Source organism: Hypanus sabinus, chromosome 4, assembly GCF_030144855.1.
Source record: "Hypanus sabinus isolate sHypSab1 chromosome 4, sHypSab1.hap1, whole genome shotgun sequence".
In the NCBI taxonomy this organism is placed as follows: domain Eukaryota; kingdom Metazoa; phylum Chordata; class Chondrichthyes; order Myliobatiformes; family Dasyatidae; genus Hypanus; species Hypanus sabinus.
In genome coordinates, this window is record NC_082709.1 from 6583933 (window position 1) to 6596697 (window position 12765).

Sequence of the window (12765 nt, forward strand, 5' to 3'; positions counted from 1 at the left end):
CTAACAAGTCAAAGCCAACATAGAAATTAAAGAGAGGGCATAAAATAGAGCAAAACAGTGGGAAGTTAGAGGAAAGCTTTTAAAAACCAATGGAAGGCAAATAAAAAATAGTCATTATGAAGTTAAAAATGGAATACGTGGAATATGAAAGTAAGCTAGACAACAATATTAAAGAGGACACCAAAAGTTTCTTCAGATACATAATTGCAAAATGGAGGTGATAGTGGATATTGGACTGCTGGAAAACGATCCTGGAGAGGTAGTAATAGGGTAACATGAAAAAGCGGACACACTGAATAAATATCTTGCATTAATGTTCACTGTTAGAGGTACTAGCAGTATGGTGGAAGTCCCAGGTGTCAGGGGTCATGAAGTGTCTGAAATTGCCATGACAAAAGAAAAAGTTCTTAGGGAACTGAGAGGTCTGAAGGTAGATGTCACCAGATGGTGCACACCCCAGAGTTCTGAAAGTGGTGACTGAAGAGATCATGGAGGTATTTGTAATGATCTTTCTAGAATCATTTGATTCTGCAATGGTTCCATAAGACTGGAAAACTGCAAATATCACTTCACTCTTCAAGAAGAGAGAGAGGCAGAAGAAACAAAACTATAGGCCAGTTACTCTGACTTCAGTGGTTGGGAAGAGGTTGGAGTCAATTATTAAGGATGAGGTCTCAGTGTACTTGGAGGCACATGTTAAAATAGGCTGTAGTCAGCATAGCTTTCTTAAGGGAAAATCTTGCTTGACAAGTTTGTTGGAATTCTTTGAAGAAGTAGCAAGCAGGACAGACATCGGTTGCTGTTGCATACTTCAATTTTCAGAAGTTTTTTGACAAGGCTCCGCATATGAGGCTGTTTAACAATCTATGAGCCTCTGGTATTTCAGGAAAGATTCTAGCATGGATAAAACAGTGGCTGTTTGGCAAAAGGCAAAGAGTAGGAATAATTTTCTGGCCGGTTTCCAGTAACTAGTGGTGTTCCACAAGGGTTTGTGTTGGGATTGATTCTCTTTACATTATATGTCAATGATTTGGATGATGGAGTTGATGGCTTTGTTGCAAAGTTTGCAGACAATATGAAGATAGATGGAGGGACAGGTAGTTTTGAGGAAGTAGAGAGGCTACAGAAGGACTTAAATAAGGAGAATAGGCAAAGAAATAGCAAATGGGATATAGTGTCAGGAAGTAAATGGGCACCATCTTTGTAGAAGAAATAAAAAGAGTTGACTGTTTTATAAATGAATGCAATGCTGAGGCTTTATAAAACACTGGTAAGGTCTAACTTGGAGTATTGTGAGCAGGTTTGATCCCTTATTGCAGAAAGGATGTACCGAAATTGGGGAAGGTTTAAAAGAGGTTCACGAAAATGATTCCAGGATAGAATCACTTGCCATATGAAGAGTGTTTGATTGCTCTGGGCCTGTATTCACTAGAATTCAGAAGAATGAGGGGTGACTTCATTAAAATCTATCTAATAGTGAAAGATCCTGATAGAGTGAATGTGCAGAAGCTGTTTCCTATGGTGGGAGAATTTATGACCACAGAACACAGCCATGGAATAGAAATCTACAGCACATTACAGGCCCTTCAGCCTACAATGTTGTGCTAATCATGTAACCTACTCTAGAATAGAGGGGCGTCATTTTAGAATGGAGTTGAGGAAGAATTTTTTTAGACAGTGAGTGGTGAATCTGTGGAATTCATTGCCACAGGAAGCTGTGGAAACCAAGTCTTTATGTATTCTTAAGGCAGATGTTGATAGATTCTTATTTAGCCAGGCCATGAAGGGATATTATTATTATTATTATTATTATTATTATTATTATTATTATACTTTGTTGTCACCAAACAATTGATACTAGAGCGTACAATCATCACAGTGATATTTGTTTCTGCGCTTCACGCTCCCTGAAGTACAAATATAATAACAATTTTAATTATAAATCATAATCTGAAAAAATGAATCCAAGGATGGAAGATTGGTTTGTGTGATGTGCTTGGCTATGTTCACGATCTTCTGCAGGTTCTTGCAGTCTTGGACAGGACAACTTCCATACCAGGTTGTGATGCACCCTAGAAGAATGCTTTCTACGGTGCATCTATAAAAATTAGTGAGGGTTTTAGGGGACAGGCCAAATTTCTTCAGCTTTCTCAGGAAGTAATGTCACTGGTGGGCCTTCTTGGCAGTGAATATGAGAAGAAGGCAGGAGGAAAATTGGGTCAGCTGTGAAATTACAGAGCAGACTTGATGGGCCAAACTCTTTTGGCATCAATGAGATATAATCTATGATTTATTTCCAATTCACAGCGAAGTGAAACTTGCAAATAACATTGGGAGGACCAAGGTCTGATGTGTGAAAATCACTTCCTGATGAATAAAATAAAGTTGATTAACCACTAAAGTCCACTGTCGACTGAAACCAAAGCTGCTAAGAAGCAATTATCAGATGTGGAATCAGCATCAAGTTTAATATCACCAGCATATGTTGTGAAATTTGTTGCTATAAGACCTCCTCTCATTCTTCTGAATTCCAGTGAGTAGAGTTCCTGGTGACTCAATCTTTCTTCATACCCTAACCCCCTCATCTCTGGAGTCAACCTGGTGAACCTCCTCTGCACCACCTCCAAAGCCAGTATATCCTTCCTCAAGTAAGGAGACCAGAACTGCACGCAGTACTCCAGGTGCGGCCTCACCAGTACCCTGAACAGTTGCAGCATAACCTCCCTGCTCTTAAATTCAATCCCTCTAGCAATGAAGGCCAACATTCCATTTGCTTTCTTAATAGCCTGCTGCACCTGCAGACCAACCTTTTGTGATTCATGTACACGCACTCCCAAGTCCCTCTACACAGCAGCTGCTACAATTTTTTACCATTTAAATAATAATCTGCTCTTTTGTTTTTCCTTCTAAAGTGCATGACCTCACATTTACTAACATTGTATTCCATCTGCCAGATCCTTGCCCACTCTCTTAACCTATCTATATCTCTCTGCAGATACGCTGTCTCTTCTGCACAGTTTGCTTTTCCACCAATTTAGTATCACCAGCCAACTTAGATACACCACACTCGGTCTCCTCTTCCAGATCATTAATGTATATCGTAAACAGTTGCGGGCCCAGCACCAACCCCTGCAGTACACCGTTCACCACTGATTGACAACCAGAGAAACACCCATGTATCCCAACTCTCTGCTTTCTATTAGTTAACCAATCCTCTATCCTTGCTAATACATCAACCCCAACTCTATGCTTTCTTATGGATAAGTCTTTTATGTGGCACCTTATCGATTGCCTCTGGAAATCCAAGTAAATGACTTTCATCTGTTCCCCTCTATCCACTACGCTCATTATAGCCCCAAAGAACTCCAGTAAATTTGTCAAACAGGACCTGCCTTTGCTGAATCCATGCTGAGTCTGCCTGATGGATCCATTTCTTTCCAGATGCCTCACTATTTCTTCTTTAATGATAGCTTCAAGCATTTTCCCAACTGCAGATGTTAAACTAACTGGTCTATAGTTACCTGCCTTTTATCTGCATCCTATTACCTACATCCTACAACATCTACACAGTGACTCATAGTTCAGAAGAACATGATCCACATTCACTTATTCCAAACCTATCGATGTCTTTTAAGGTGGTTCAGACGTTCATTCTCCCTTTGGTCTGGAAGTCTTAACAAATGGTTTCTCCGTTGGTAAGAAATATAACCCATGGTAGATTTATGTACTGTGGTCCATGTCATAACAATGCTACATCCAAGTGTTCTGCCATACCTCTTGCATCTTCTTCCCCATCTCTGTGGTATCATTAAAATACAAAGTTTAAAGTTCAAAGTAAGTTTATTACCAAAGTTTATATATGTCACCATATAAAATCCTGAGATTTATTTTCTTGAGTGCATACTCAATAAATCCAAAGAATAATAATCATAAAAGAATCACTGTAAGTTTGCCCAACTTGCGCATTCAATCAGAATGCAGAAGACAACAAGCTGTGCAATTACAAAAAGAAAGAAATAATATATAATAAATAATAATAATAATAATGATGATAATGATAAAGCAATAAATATCCAGAACATGAAGTGACAAGTTCATGGAAGTAAGTCCATAGTTTGTGGGAACATTTCAATGATGGGGCAAGGGAAGCTGAGTGAAGTTATCCCCTTTGGTTGAAGAGCCTGATGGCTGAGGGGTAATAACTGTTCTTGAACCTGGTGGTGTGAGTCTTGATGCTCCTGTACCTTCTTCGTGATGGCAGCAGTGAATAGAGAGCATGTTCTGAGTGATGACGGATGCTGCTTTCTTGCAATAGTGTTTCATGTAGCTGTGCTCAGTGTTTGGGAGGACTTTACCATGGGTGGACTGCACTCTATTCACTATCTTTGTAGCTACCTCAGTCTCCTCAGAATTAAAAGAATGGGAATGCAATCATTACAGTCTCATTCCCAAACAACTAAAGTGAAGAGTAGGAAGATCACCTGCTAATGCTGAGTCACTCTGCCGATTATTGGCATGGCTAGTCATTGGCAGAAGGGCAGAAGGTTCTAATGCTTGGTGATCAGTAATGGATTACTGGAAAGAAAGAATTATGCCCATTGTGACACAGATTGAAGATAAATCTTTGGTGATGAATTGTGCTCTGTTGCTGCTTTGGAGAGTCTTTTGGTTGACATCTATTCTGAAGTTCTTCATCATCTATTATTGTCTCTGTAGTTGGCACATATCAGCAATATTTTTGTAACAACTTTGACAGAGATATTGTTGCACACTGTTGATATATTCAGTGGGTAGAGTTTCAGGAGCAGACTGTAGGATATGGTGAGGCAACATGGATACCACTTTCCAGTAAATAAACATTAGGAATGTCAAGAAACTTGTAAAACTGGATGCTAAAGTGTTGTTGCTTCTTTAATCTGCTGATAAAAGTTAATTAATTTATGTATATGCCACAATCTGCTGATGTTATATATATCATCCATGGCCATCTTCAATGCTTGTGGCAACATAAAAACTGTGTATTGTCATTAATATTGAGTGTGCTGATAACTCTTGCTGTGATTCCGTGTGCAGTTTTTGGCAGAGCCTCCCATTATCTGAGATATCCTCCTTAAAAGAACAGGGTTTCCTTTCCTCTACCATTGGCACTGCCCTCTCCCCATTTCCTCCATATCCCGGACACTTGTCACAAATCACTTTTGCCTGATTATACTCCTTCCCATTCCCTAAGCTCCTTACTCTGGCTTCTTCCTCGTTCCTTTTCAGTTCTGGTCAAGAGACTCAGCCCAAAACGTTGAATGTTTACGTCTCTACACAGATGCTGCCTGATGTTTTTTTACATTATTAGATTATATGTCAATGATTTAGATGATGGAATTGATGGCTTTGTGGCTAAGTCTGCGGACAGTACAAAGTTAAGTAGAAGGGTAGGTAGTTTTGAGAGTACAGATTAGAAGAATGGGAAAAGAAGTGATAGATGGAAGACTGTGGTCATGCACTTTGGTAGATTGAAATAAAAGCACAGAATATTTTCTAAAAGAAGAAAAGATACAAAGATCTGAGGAGCAAAGAGACTTGCGGTTCCTCATGCAGGACTCCCCAAACATTAATTTGCAGGTTGAATCAGTGGCAAGGAAGGCAAAGGGGATGTGAGCATTCATTTCAAGAGGACTAGAATATAAAGCAAGGATATAATGTTGAGGCTTTATAAAGCACTGGTGGAGCCTCACTTGGAGTATTGTGAGCAGGTTTGGGCCCCTTATCTTAGAAAGGATGTGCTGACATTGGAGATGATTCAAAGGAGGTTCATGAAAATGATTCTGGGATTGAAAGGCTTATCATATGAGGAGTTCTTGCTGGTTCTAGACCTGTATTCACTAGAATTCAGAAGAAAGAGGGGCAATTACATTGAAGCCTATTGAATGTTGAAAGTTCTCAATTGAGTAGAGTGGAGCAGATGCTTCCTGTGATGGGGGAGTCCAAGAAAAGAGGACACCGGCTCAGAATATAGGGAGAGGGATATCCATTTACAATGGAGATGAGGAAGAGAGTGGTGAATCTTTGAAATTTGTTGTCATTGGCATCTGTGGAGGCCAAGACATTGGGTATGTTTAAGGCAAAGATTGATAGACTCTTGATTATTCAGTATATGAAAGGACATGGGGAGGGGATAAGCAGCAGATTGGGGCTGAGAGGGAAATAGCATGATAAAATGGCAGAACAGATTCAATGGGTCAAATGGCCTAGTTCTGCTCCTATATTTTATGGTCTTTTCACCTGTGTGTGTTGTCTCCCATTATGTCTTTGTACACTTATCTCAAATAACTTCCTGACAAAGGGTCTCATCCGGAAATGTCGACAGTGCTTCTCCTTATAGATGCTGCCTGGCCTGCTGTGTTCCACCGGCATTTTGTGTGTGTTGCTTGAACTTCTTTTCTAATGTCATTTTAGGACCAATATTGCCATACTTGTTTTAGAGGCAACAAATAACAGTTGTGATTCATCCTTTCTCCACACTGGCTCATACTTCTAATTTACGGAATTGGATGTAAATATGTTATCACATCAGGGACTACCAAACACATCATATCTTGACACACCTTCTAGATTATATGCTTCTTTATCAGTAAAGCTAACACAATTAATTCAAATAGTAGAACTATTTTCTAAAGATATAAATGTGAACTTTGGACTAGAAATTGCAGAATATTCAACATAAAGAAATGTGCAATAGGAACAGAAGAATATAAAACCAAGTATCAGGATGCAATACAACCAGTGGATAAATATTAAACATACACAGTAAGTATCTGGGATATCAACAAGCAAAGAAAATAGATCATAACATGATAAAGGGAAAATTTTTGACAGAACTTACTTCAAGGCTTAAGAAACTCTGCCAAACAAAGCTCAATAGTAAAAATATAACAAAGGCAATAGACACTTTTGCTATGCCAATATTAATGTATTCTTTGGCATAATATCTTCTTCCAAAACCGATCTTGAGAACTTACAAAGAAAGTAAGAACTGAAATGACAGATTTTAGAAAATGCTATGTACCTTCGAACACACTTAGATTTACACTAGCTGGGACAGAAGAAGGAAGAGGAATAACAGACTTTAAAAAAATGACACAACAGTCAGATAAAACCTCTAAGGATATATTTTAACAAAAACAGAATTCAGCACTCAATGCAAGCATATCCAATTCAATAAGATGTGCACACCACTAAACTTTTAAAACAGCACAACCATGAATAATGAAGAAATTATCACTACAGAAGAAAACGTTAACCAATGGAAGACCATGACCCTGCATGGAAAACATCCCCACGCTCTGAGCAGGTACAGTGCTGACAAGGAAGCGTGGAATGCCTGGTTCAGAGTTGGAGGCTTCTTCCAGAAACAAGAGGGGTACTGGAAATACACAAAAATTATCACATAATAAAAGAGAGACATAATAAAATATAAGATGTTAAATGCAGAAAATGCCAAGAGAAACTAAAAATAATCCAACACATTACTGGATGCTGCAACAGGAAGGAACAACTTACTTAATAGATATAGCCATTCCAAACACACATAACGTACAGAAATCACAGATCAAAGGTAACAGCAGGACTATCCTATAGTTACAAAGACTTGCTGCACGTACCCAAACCAAAAGCCGTGGATGAACCAGGTGTTATGTCGCCTGCTAAAGGCGTTCAAGACTGCCGACCCAGGTCAGGCCTATACCAGAAAACCAGATATGACTTGCGGAGGGCTATTTCAAGGGCAAAGAGACAATTTCAAATGAAGCTGGTGACGACATCGGATGTACAACAACTCTGGCAGGGTTTGCAAGACATTACTTCCTACAAAGTGAAACCCAATAGCATGAAAGGCAGCGATGCTTCACTACTGGGTGAACTCAATGTCTTCCATGCACGCTTTGAAAGGGAGAATGTAAGTACAGCTGTGAAGATGCCTGCTGTACCCGGTGACCCTGGGATCTCTGTCTCGGAGGTCGATGTTAGTCTGTCTTTAAAGAGAGTGAACCCTCGCAAGGCGGAAGGCCCCAGTGGAGTACCTGGTAAGGTTCTGAAAACTTGTGCCAACCAACTGGTGGGAATATTCAAGGACATTATAAATCTCTCACTACTACAAGTAGAAGTTCCTACTTGCTTCAAAAAGGCAACAATTATACCAGTGTCTAAAAAGAACAATATGAGCTGCCTTAATGACCAGTAGCACTCACTTCTATAGTGATGAAATACTTTGAGAGGTTAGCCATGAGTAGACTGAACTCCTGTCTCAGCAAGGACGTGGACCCACTGCAATTTGCCTATCATCACAATATCAACAGCAGATGCAATTTCAATGGTTCACACAGCTTTAGACCACCCGGACAATGCAAACACCTATGTGAGGGTGCTGTTCATCAACTACAGCTCAGCATTTAACACTATCATTCCCACGTTCCTAACTGATAAGTTACAGAACCTTTGGTCTCTGTACCTCCCCCTGCAATTGGATTCTCAACATCCTAACTGGAAAACCACAATCTGTGCAGATTGGTGATAATATCTCCTTCTTGCTGATGATCAACACTGGTGCACCTCAGGGGTGTGTGCTTAGCCCACTGCTCTACTCTCCATATACCCATGACCGTGTGGCTAGGCATTGCTCAATTACCACCTATAAATTTGCTGACGATATAACCATTGTTAGTAGAATCTCAGGTGGTGACGAGAGGGCATACAGGAGTGAGATATGTCAATTAGTGGAGTGGTGTTGCTGCAACAACCTTGCACTCAACGTCAGTAAGACAAACGAGCTGAGTGTGAACTTCATAAAGTGTAAGACAAAGGATCACATATCAATCCTCATCGAGGGAACAGAAGTGGAGTAAGTGAGCTATTTCAAGTTCCTGGGTGTCAAGATCTCTGAGGACCTAACCTGGTCCCAACGTATCAATGCAATTATAAACAAGGCAAGACAGCAACTATACTTCATTAGGAGTTTGAAGGGATTTTGTGCATTATTAAAAAAAAAAATACACTCTAAAACTTCTATAGTTGTACCGTGGAGAGCATTCTGACAGGCTGCATCACTGTCTGGTATGGGGGGAGCTACTGCACAGGACCGAAAGAAACTGCAGAGGGTCATAAATTTAGTCAGCTCTGTCTTGGGTATTAGCCTACAATGTACCCAGGACATCCAGCACCCAGGGCATGCCCGTTTCTCACTGTTACCATCAGGCAGGAGCTACAGAAGCCTGAAGGCACACACTCAGCGATTCAGGAACAGCTCCTTCCCCTCTGCCATCCGATTCCAAAATGGATATTGAACTTGTGAACACTAATTCACTTTTGAAATATATAGTATTTCTGTTTTTGCACAATTTTTAATCAATTCAATGAACAAATACTGCAGTTTATTTATTTATTTATTTTCTTCTATTTTATGTATTGCATTGAACTGCTGCTAAGTTAACAAATTTCACGACACATACCAGTGATAAATAAACCTGATTCTGATTCTTACAGTTTATCTGCAGTTTCCTTTGAATCACATATAACTTTCAAACACCTCCTTCTTCACGCCAATACACCAGACACCCAAAATGAATGTTAACTGTGTTGTCTTCTTCTAGCAGCATTCATGCATATGCAGAAATCAAGTGAATGGATGCTTCCTGGTTTGCAACCATCCCAATCTTCCGCTCCAGACAGACTATTGTTCAGAGCTGTATTTTAAATTCAATCTACAATCCATATTCAAATCTGAGGATTGATTGCTATTGAAATTATTATTTGCTATATACTCTAACTCAAGAATAAGCCCTAACCATTGCCAATGTTTATATATAGGAAATATATAATAAATATAATCCCAATGTCATTACACAGTAGCTTTAAACTATTTGGCTTACACAGCAATTATTATGTAAATCTCCAGAAAGTCACATTGTTAAGCACCACAGGAATAAACCATGAATTCCTGATAATTGAGAAATGAGTGTGTTTGGCTATGCCTGTACCTCAGGTTTTACCAGCTTGAGCGAAGAACAAATATAATATCAATGACAATAGTTAATGTCAACATTAGGCACCGCAGTGGTTGCTGCGACACTATTACAGCTTCTGGTATCCTGGAGCATTGTTCTGTTAGGAAGCTCTGTACGTCTTCCCCATGGAGTGTGTGGGTTTTCCCCCAAGTGTTCTGGTCCAATAATGTACCAGGTGGGTGAACTGGTCATTGTAAATGTCCCGTGATTAGGTTAGGGTTAGTCAGATTTGTTGGGGCTTCCTGGGGCAGTGTGGCTCGAAGGGCCAGGAGGGCCTACTCCACGTTGTATCACAAAATAAATAATAGCAAATAATACAGGTGTCATAGGGAGAAATAGTAATCAGTCTTTCTTCACTTTTAAAGGCAGTCAGATGTAAATAAAAAAATGTTACAGGATCACAGAGTTATTTTGCACAGCTAAAGACCCTTCTGCCCATTGAATTCATGCGAAACATCAAGCACTCATTTTTGATAATTAGACACTAAGCCCGTTCTGTCTTCTCCTTATTCTCATCAATAACATCATCAGCACACTAGGTAGAATTTACAATGGTCAATTTAAATACATGTTTTTGTATGAAGGAGGAATGATCACATGAAGAAATGACAAACGTGCACAAGTTAGAATTGATGATCGGTATTTAACAAGGCTCATTAGGATTGTGAAGAAGCAAGTCTTATCACCTTTAACACTGTCTCATCCTGCTTGGCTTGCTCCGGGTGTCTTGTCTGGAGGGTCCACAATCGTTACTCCGCTACGTGCTGATGTGAGCCTGAGGCTGTGGCCTGCTCCAGGCCTCATGTCAACAGACTCACTTCCATATCTGCTTGCTTTTATTGTTTGCAATTATTTTCTCACTCTCTACACATTGGGTGCTTGTTGGTCCTTCTTTAATTGGTTCTTTTGGATTTCTTGTTTAGTGGCTGCCTGTAAGGAGATAAATTTCAAGGTTGTATACTGCACACATACTTTGAAAATGAACGTACTTTGAATTTTGAAATGTGTGGGGGAAATTTTAAAATAGGTTTCCAGTTGCAGTAGTTCATAATATTTTTAGCTGTCATCAAAATTAATAAATACTGTCTATTTTTACTGTATGTGTGCTGTGCTGTATATATCACTATAACAGGTGCAAACAGGTGTAGGGGAAGAGAAATTCAGAAAAGTACACAGGGTAAGGCTACGTTTAAAAAGGAAAACATCTGGGAAAATCTACGGATTGAATTGCTTCCTCATTAATACTGCTTTGTCAGCCCAGGTTGCATCTCTTCAGGAGCTGCAAAAATCTCTGTGCAGCATTGTCCTACTGCTGAAAATTCTCAGTGCCATTCTATCAGAGATTCAGTCCCAAACTGAAACTCATTTCTGCCTCCGCAGAAGTTCCTCCTCTCCCCAAGCCAGTAATCTCCCTTGGTGTCTTTGAGACATTGTAGGCAGCATCCTTCAGAAATTTCAATATCATAAATTCAAGGTGGATAAAAGCTCCCCAGTTTCATTTTGAATTGTATCAAACAGTTTCATTGGGGTTTGAAACTAATGACTTTATTAAAAAATAACTCTAACAATTCTCTTTGCTGTTGGAAGTGACTTTTAATTACTCTGTTAATTTGCATAGATTACATAACTTTTCAGAAAATGGTTGGCTGTGAAAGTTTCCATTGCTCCTCAAACAGGCAAATGTTGCAGGAGTTTAAATGTGTGGCAGATAGTTGCAAGTATGGGTGACTCCATCTCGCTAAAATTGAGTTCTTCTTTGCAGATAAAGGTCAGGTCTGATACAATGGTTTCTAAAATAACCTGAGACTCAAAACACATGTGTTTCATTGAGCTATAGTCCAAAGGTGCCTCAGGCTTTTGCATATTGCTGACACAGTAATGTACTGGTTAGCACAATTCTTTACTGTACCAGAAACCAGGTTCAATTCCCACGTCTACCTGTAAGGAGTTTGTACATTCTCACCATGACCACATGGGATTCCTCTGAATCCTCTGGTTTCCTCCCACAGTCCAAAGACGAACCAGTTGATAGGTTAATTGGTCACTTCAAATTGTCCCGTGACTGGACTATGATTAAATCGGGAGATTGACGGGTGGTAGGACTTTATTCTGTGCTGTATCTCAATAAAAAAACAATAGGAAGGTGGTTGGGAAAGAGAAATAAGAGTAGTTAGTTTTTTACTAGCTCAGTAGTAATAAATGCTATTTGGTAACTGGAAAGACACAATATACAGCACTGTGCAAAAGTCTTGGGAGACACAGAGTTATAGCTAGGGTGTCTAAAACTTTTCCAAACTATGATTCCCCTCTCCCTTCTCCTTTTCCCAACTATGATTCCCCTCTCCCTTCTCCTTTTCCAAACTATGATTCCCCTCTCCTTTTCCCAACTATGATTTCCCTCTCCCTTCTCCTTTTCCAAACTATGATTCCCCTCTCCTTTTCCCTTTTCCCAACTATGATTCCCCTCTCCCTTCTCCTTTTCCAAACTATGATTCCCCTCTCCCTTCTCCTTTTCCAAACTATGATTCCCCCCTCCTTTTCGCTTTTCCCAACTATGAATCCCCTCTCCCTGCCCCCTTCCCACTCTCAGTCCACAATAGAGACCCATATCAGAATCAGAATATGCCTGTCTTTTGCATAGTACTGTATTTTGTTTCATATTAATTTGAATCCAACTGATGTTGAATGTGTTTTCCCATTTCCCCTCTTTTAA